A 6,611-nucleotide genomic window follows, 5' to 3' on the forward strand; every position below is an offset into this window, starting at 1 on the left:
GATCTATTCAAATAAAGCCCTATGTCTACAGCCCTTTTTTTTTCTTTTTTTTTTTTTTAATATCTTCACATTCTCTAGCATTGGTCACTAATTATTTTATGTTATAACCTGTAGTAGTAGATGGTGTGACATTAATATCATGGTAAGTCACTGTAACATTTGAAAGGGACATGATGAGAGCAGCATTTTTAAATAATTGCTTTTGATTTTAAGGCATGACTGTGAAGCTATACATTGCTTTTACCTTATATCTTGGCAGTGTCTCATCAAGTCCTTCATCAGCTCCAAGAGATGACCAAAAGCCCATCCCTTTCCCAGCCACCAAGAAAGGATGTGCATTGTAGTCACTGATGCTGGACAGAGCCACCTCCCCAGCTCGGGAAAGCCAGGGCACTGCTGCTCACCTTCCCCCGAGGGTACCACACAGCTCTCAAGGGTGAGTGTGCCCTTGCACTGGGGAAATACAGGATTGTTGAATTAAACTCACAAAATTTCAGAAAGACATTTCCTTGATCGCTCCAGAAACATCCCCACGTCCTTCTTTAGGTGCTTTATATTGCAATGTGTGCACCTGAAACATATCAGAGGTCATATGTGTATATTTCAAATCATTGCCTAAAAGAACATTGGATGAAATTAAAACTGAAAACATGCATGAGTGAATCTGTTGCTGATACAAGGATTAAATATAACCTTTCTCACCTGGAAAAACTCTTCAGTATATCTCACTAAGACTTTTCATTAAAATAATTCTTTCAGTAATTAGATTCGGTTCTACTGTAAAATGAAAGTTTCTGCCTAACACATTTCTCTAGACTAACACAGAAATTTAAAGAAGAATTTTGATTGCTCATGGTGAACATATTTTTCTTTATGTAGACATTGTTCTTGTAAATTCCCTGTAAAAAGTAGGTGGCAGTAGCTTCCCCCCCCCGCAACAGTTCCAGCAGTTTAAATTCAACAAATGTATGAATGTGGAGAGAGCTGGAGGAGAAAAACAGACACATGCCACACAGCTTTATATTCACAAATGATATAAATTATATTTATATATATATAAATATACAGATATATAATTTTTTATATGTATGTATGTATATATATATAAAACCATATACAGCATCATCTCTAACCAAGTTTTCCTGTCTTGCTTTAAAATGGCATCCCTGGAAGAAAGGACTACACTGCATTAATTTCTTAGTTTCAGTTAAAACTTTTATTCTTTAATGCTAATCTAGAAGTGACACTGTTCCAGTCATTATTCTCCTAAAGAAGTCAATTTTTATATTGCTGGACAGGTTCTTCACTGTTTTCAGTACTGCAATCAGTTTGTTTTTCAATGTGATCTTTATCTCACAGTAACTGTGTACTATTATGTGAGGCTACTGTAACACTGCAGTCAATAGCAACAGGATATTCCCTCTGCCAAAAAGTAATCCTGTATTGTCCATTACAGACAGGTGATTTTGGAAGGTTATGGAATACTTTCTTTAAAGTAGCAGAAATCTTTTTGCTGTAACATAGTTCAGCAGTATTAATGGTTGTCTCTGCTCTCTAAACAACTCAAGTATCTGTTTTTCTAGTAGAATGCGGTTTGAAATACTGTATGTGATTTGAGGTGGTAGAATACTTCTGGTAGAGTAAGAGACTTCAGCAATCCACAGAAACATCAAAGAGGCACATGTAAATGTTTGAAAAGTTTAACGATTTTATTTTGTTCCCAGTTTCACAAAGTAATGCATTTCCTGACTTGGGCCTGAAAGAATTTTCAGAAACCAAAAATTTGCAGTTGTGGTTTTTTTCCCTTGCAACAATCCATACTTGTATTTTGAAATAATGATTTGTATTTTAAAGGAATGGCTATAGTTTTTAAATAATCCTTTGATCTGTAGTTCTCTAGTTGTGGCAACTGAGACAACGAGAAGGTAAATGATCATCTGGCAGGTAAGCACTAAACTCCAGCTCCCCCAACTGCTTGGCTTCTCCGATCTGTTGGCTGAAATTCCCTCCTTCACTGCAGGAAATGTAGTCAGTGACTAATAAGTGTTTATTGATCTCTGCTTGAGATACTTGCTAAGAAATGTAGATATCAATGAATATTTGATCTGACAATGTTACGAACGAAAGTATTTTCTTTATGGCCTCATATAGGATATTTGTACATGTGTGTTCACTTCTAAGTACCATCTGACTCTACCACCTGATGAAAAGGGAACTTCAGTGAGATAAACTCTAATGAATTAATATGCTATTAATTGTACTTTTTCTTAGCCAGAAGTTACTAGTGTAGTTGCTGCTTTGAAGGGTGAGTCAAAATATTATTGATTCTCAGCAGCTGTACTTGATAAGTAGAATATAGGTCTAACTCAAAGCCCACTGCAATCAATTAAAGGGACTTTCTATTGATTCGAGGAGGCTTTAGACTCTTTTCTAAACCAGACCTGCTTGGTGCTCTATCTTTCTTTTCTCCTTCTGTATTCCACCCTTTTTGTTTTGTGCCCTTCCATCCTCCACATGTGCTCTGGGGTGAAGGGGCTAAGACGGTCTTAACAGGTGACAGCAGAGATGTTGTATTCCTCCCTTTCCTCTTGTTCCTCCCAGTTCTTACAGAAGCCAAAAAACAGAGTGTAGGAGACTAGAGGAATAGTGGGTCCTAGGATGGTGAATATTTACCATTCTCTCTCCCTTTTCTTTCTCCCTCTTTCTTCTACCTTCCTCTTCTCAAAGCTGGACCAAAAAGTTCCAGTAGGTGCTTTGTTGCATCTGGATGGGTTAGAGTTCGATGAGTTAAAGTTTGCAAAGTGCTTTACTGCATCTGGATGTTTTAAAATTTGCCAAGTACCTTATTCTACTTGAGTGTTCTAAAGTTTGTGGGTAAAAGTTGTTATTGAACCTCCTGAGAATTTGGGTGTTTCTCCCACGCACTGCCCAGGGTAAATCCAACTACCTTCCCCTAACCCTGTGGAGAAGGCTGGGGCAATAGACATGGATGCTGCATTGTGGAAGTGAATGTCAGGTCTTTTTAATGTTGACTCTGCATTGTAAAACTGGAGCAGAGAGTTTCAGCCCAGCCTCGGCTCGTTCCATCCCTTCTCCCTCATTTTCCTGCCCCTCCCATACTTGCTGTCTTTGCCAGCAGGAGGGAACTCTGTGGCCAGAGCCAGGGGGGTTGCTGTGGTGTGGTGCCTGTGGAGGACTTGGCTGCCTACCTGAGAATTTGGGTGTTAAGAGATCTGGTCTGTTTGCTCTTATCTCTGAGGTTCCTTCCTGACCCTGCGGTTTGTTGGAGTAAATCTTCCAGGGCCTTTGTTACTGAGCCTCAGATACTATTTCCATGTTACTGAACTGACACAGGGTTTGCAAAGGCTGTAAGGATACAAAGTTTGGCCTCATATAAAAAAAAAAAATAAATAAAGTAAGAGTTGCGAGGCTTGTGTGGGAATCAGCCAGGCTTTGAACATTCATATTTACCTGTGCAAGTTGAAAGGTTTCTGGGCAGCAGTGAGAATTTGTGCAGGCACACTTTCAAGTTTGTGTATGATTGATTCACTCAATACAATTTCTGTTCTTACATCAGAAAAGCAGTTTGAGTGTTCTTAATGGCTTTTAAAATTGAATTGTGATGATGAGTCAGAAGAAAGTATAGCTGAAGATGGAACAGAGTCACCATTTGTGTGTTGCTGCCTGAATCATAATTGTTGGCATCAGTAGGCATACATTCAAACCTTTATGAAACAAGGCTTTTCAAAAAGTTTCTTTGAAATTGAGGCTACCCGGCACCAGGGAAATTACTGGAGTACTCCACTTACTGTAGATAGATACTTGCTTTTATTAAACCAGCAGGAAAAAAAAGAATACTTACTCAAAATTGCAAATACTTCATACTTCCATCTACTCTGAAAGAAAAAAAAAATTAAAAGTAGAATTTCAAAGCCTTTTACTGAAGGACCTTAAAGAGAATGGCTTGAGAGAAGAATTTGTTGGACTCCTTTCAAGCATCGTGTACAGAAGGTTATAAATACTTTGGCTCATTTTCCATCTTTAAGGTACTACTGAGATAAATATGTTGTAATAACAAACACATAATGACATCCTGTATATGGATTGAAAGTATAGCAGAGATTACTCAAGTTTACTTATTTAATAAACTACATTCAAGAGGTGTTGAGAAAGAAAAACACACACTTGCCTAATTCTTTAGTTTGTACAATTCTCTCTGGTACAATATGACATAAACCATATTTTATTTAAAAAGAAAAATAAGTTAGCATATACATCCCAGTTTCTCTTCAGTTTTTCTTTAGATGATTTTAGATCACTTATTAATTTCACTGCAGGCATACTAGTTCTGCAAAAGACTTACTTTGGGCACTAGGTAAAGGTGGCAAAGGCAGATTATAGCCAGGAACTGGAATTTTTGGTTTTTTTGCTGGAAATATCAAAGTTCTGTTTTAGTTTCATGACAGCATAAACAGTATTTCAAAACTTTTCACCAAATAATACCTTGGGGGTGTTTTGTCTAGCTTGAATGTAATTACTTCTTTTTTTTTTTTTTAATGCTGACTTAGTCAGTTTTGATTTTACACTAACTTTCTGAGCCAGTGATGTCAAAATTGAGTATTTTGAGGTATTACTGTTGTGCCTGTTCTCCTACATTCAGAAGGAACTGTGTTGGAAACAGCAGAATACTTAAAATCCTCACTATTTGCATCACCATTATTTGCTCATCTCCTGAACCCAAGCCTCCTAACCCAGTGGCAGTAGCTGGGTGTGGAGCACCCGGAGCACCTGGTGTGCCTCCCACTCCCCGTTCCTGGCCCCGGAGCAGAGGCCACTGCTCAAGCAGGGGGACAGGAGAGGTGAGCTGGGCTGTGCTGCCAGGCAGGAGCTGTGCCCAGCCAGAGTAGGCCATGCACTGCCCAGGGCCACGGATCACACAGGTCTGCAGCCTTCAGCACCTGCTTGCAGTGAGGAACAGGACCAAAGCCAAGCTTGGAATCATTTGCTGTTCATTCCTCCCTGATGTAGTTTTCCTCTGAGTTTAGTGGAAATATGCTTTCAGAGTTCATTAAAAGTGTAGAACCAGAGTTAGGCAGTGGGAACTAGCTGTGGTCACACAGCAGAGCACTCCAGAACCTGAGGCCAGTGATCTGGTCCTATACCTGAGAATCTGTTTAATCTAACATGTACACTTGGGTTTATAGAAATGTTTCTCACCAAAGAATAAAACAAAGCTAGTATGACTTTATTAGCCCCAACTGAAAGGTGTTTGCTGTGCCTGTACACTACCACTTTTCCATCACTCTGTTAGAGAAATGCTCTAATGCAACGTTGCATTCTGAAATAGCTGCACTGTCTTTTTCTGAACAATTTGTTTCTCTGAGGAGTGTAAGTAACTTTTTGCCACAGATATGGGGTGTGCCTGTGGGAATACTCTGTGCTCTGTGTTCCTTAACCATTTCCCTTCTAGCAACAATTTTTGCAGTCTTATCCCATTGGTTAAAAATGGTTGCCACAATGAATATGAAAGTGGATTAGGTGTTTGACAGAGTATGCCTGCTATCTTTGGTATCAAGGTATTTACCCATTCATACGCAGTTTTCTAGAAAGTTAAATTTTGAATACTCTGTGGAAATACAAATGTGTATCTGTGCTGTGTTTAATTCTGCTCTTAGTGCAAAATACCATGCTAGAGATCTTCACTTCAAAGTGTGATATGTCAGAATCAATATCCTGAATAAGGGTGATCTATCATGTCCTGTGCAAGCAGGAGCTATTTGTGCCACCACAAATATTGAACATAAGATTTCTAGGAATGGAGCTGGGAAGATGTTCCTTTCTACATGATGCAGCTATTGACTGTTTTACAGTTTGCTCCCTATGTTTTTAGACAGCACAGAAACCTGCCTGGAGAGGGAGTATGGGGCACTAAGCTCCTGAAGCAGTCAGAAGTGGGACTGAGAAGTGGGCCCAGGATGTCTGTCCTTCAGAGAAGGTCTTGCTGCTGTTGTACAGTTAAATCTGTATACCTGTGTTATCATTGCTATTTTGCAACCGAATGAAGGAAACTCTGTCTGGGGCACACCTTCAGCAGTATAAGAACTGCCCGGGAATCCTCCCTAGACCCAAAAGACAATTCTCTCCCTGTCACAGAAGCCTGGAGTCCAGTGTGTTTTCATCAATCTTCCTTGCACCTTGTCAGCACGGCTCAAGTCACAAGGTTAAGTGGCCTTTACTGTTTTAGTGTTTTCTTCAAAAGTTCTGGAGCAGATTTTCGGGTCAGCAAAGCTCCGTGCAAGGGAGCAGATACGGCTGGCCTGTGCATATGACTGACTAAACAAATTTGGGTTATTAGCGGGTTGCTTTGACTCATCACCCGGAGACTTTAAAAGTGTGAGGAGGTTTCTGTGAGTGAGGCAGGCTACTGTGGTTTGAAGTCCTGCTCTTGACAGCACCTTAGAAAAATCTCGTTTCTTCTCCTACCAACCTGACGCAGCAAGGCAGCGGTGCGAATCGATAAAGTGCATTACCGAAAAAAAAAGGAAAAGGGCAGAAAACTGGTGGAAGCGGTGAAAGTTACTCACCTGGAACCTTCCGGGAGAGAGGACAGC

The 6,611-nt window shown here is 39.8% G+C and overlaps 1 long non-coding RNA gene across 6 annotated transcripts in view; it reads right to left on the reverse strand.

The window, feature by feature from the left end:
- Positions 1–6,611, reverse strand: part of LOC108448351 — a 60,429-nt gene extending 53,818 nt beyond the window's left edge. For 2 of the 6 annotated variants that reach the window (XR_001864239.1, XR_001864240.1), the window contains exons 1-3: positions 6,585–6,611; positions 3,863–3,896; positions 245–571 (exon numbers count right to left, since the gene is read on the reverse strand). This is a non-coding gene — a long non-coding RNA (uncharacterized LOC108448351). The remainder of the gene's footprint in view (positions 1–244; positions 572–3,862; positions 3,897–6,584) is intronic. The other 4 variants (XR_001864243.1, XR_001864241.1, XR_001864244.1 and 1 more) reach the window with 4 other exon arrangements.

Source organism: Corvus brachyrhynchos, unplaced genomic scaffold (assembly GCF_000691975.1).
Source record: "Corvus brachyrhynchos isolate BGI_N302 unplaced genomic scaffold, ASM69197v1 scaffold26, whole genome shotgun sequence".
In the NCBI taxonomy this organism is placed as follows: domain Eukaryota; kingdom Metazoa; phylum Chordata; class Aves; order Passeriformes; family Corvidae; genus Corvus; species Corvus brachyrhynchos.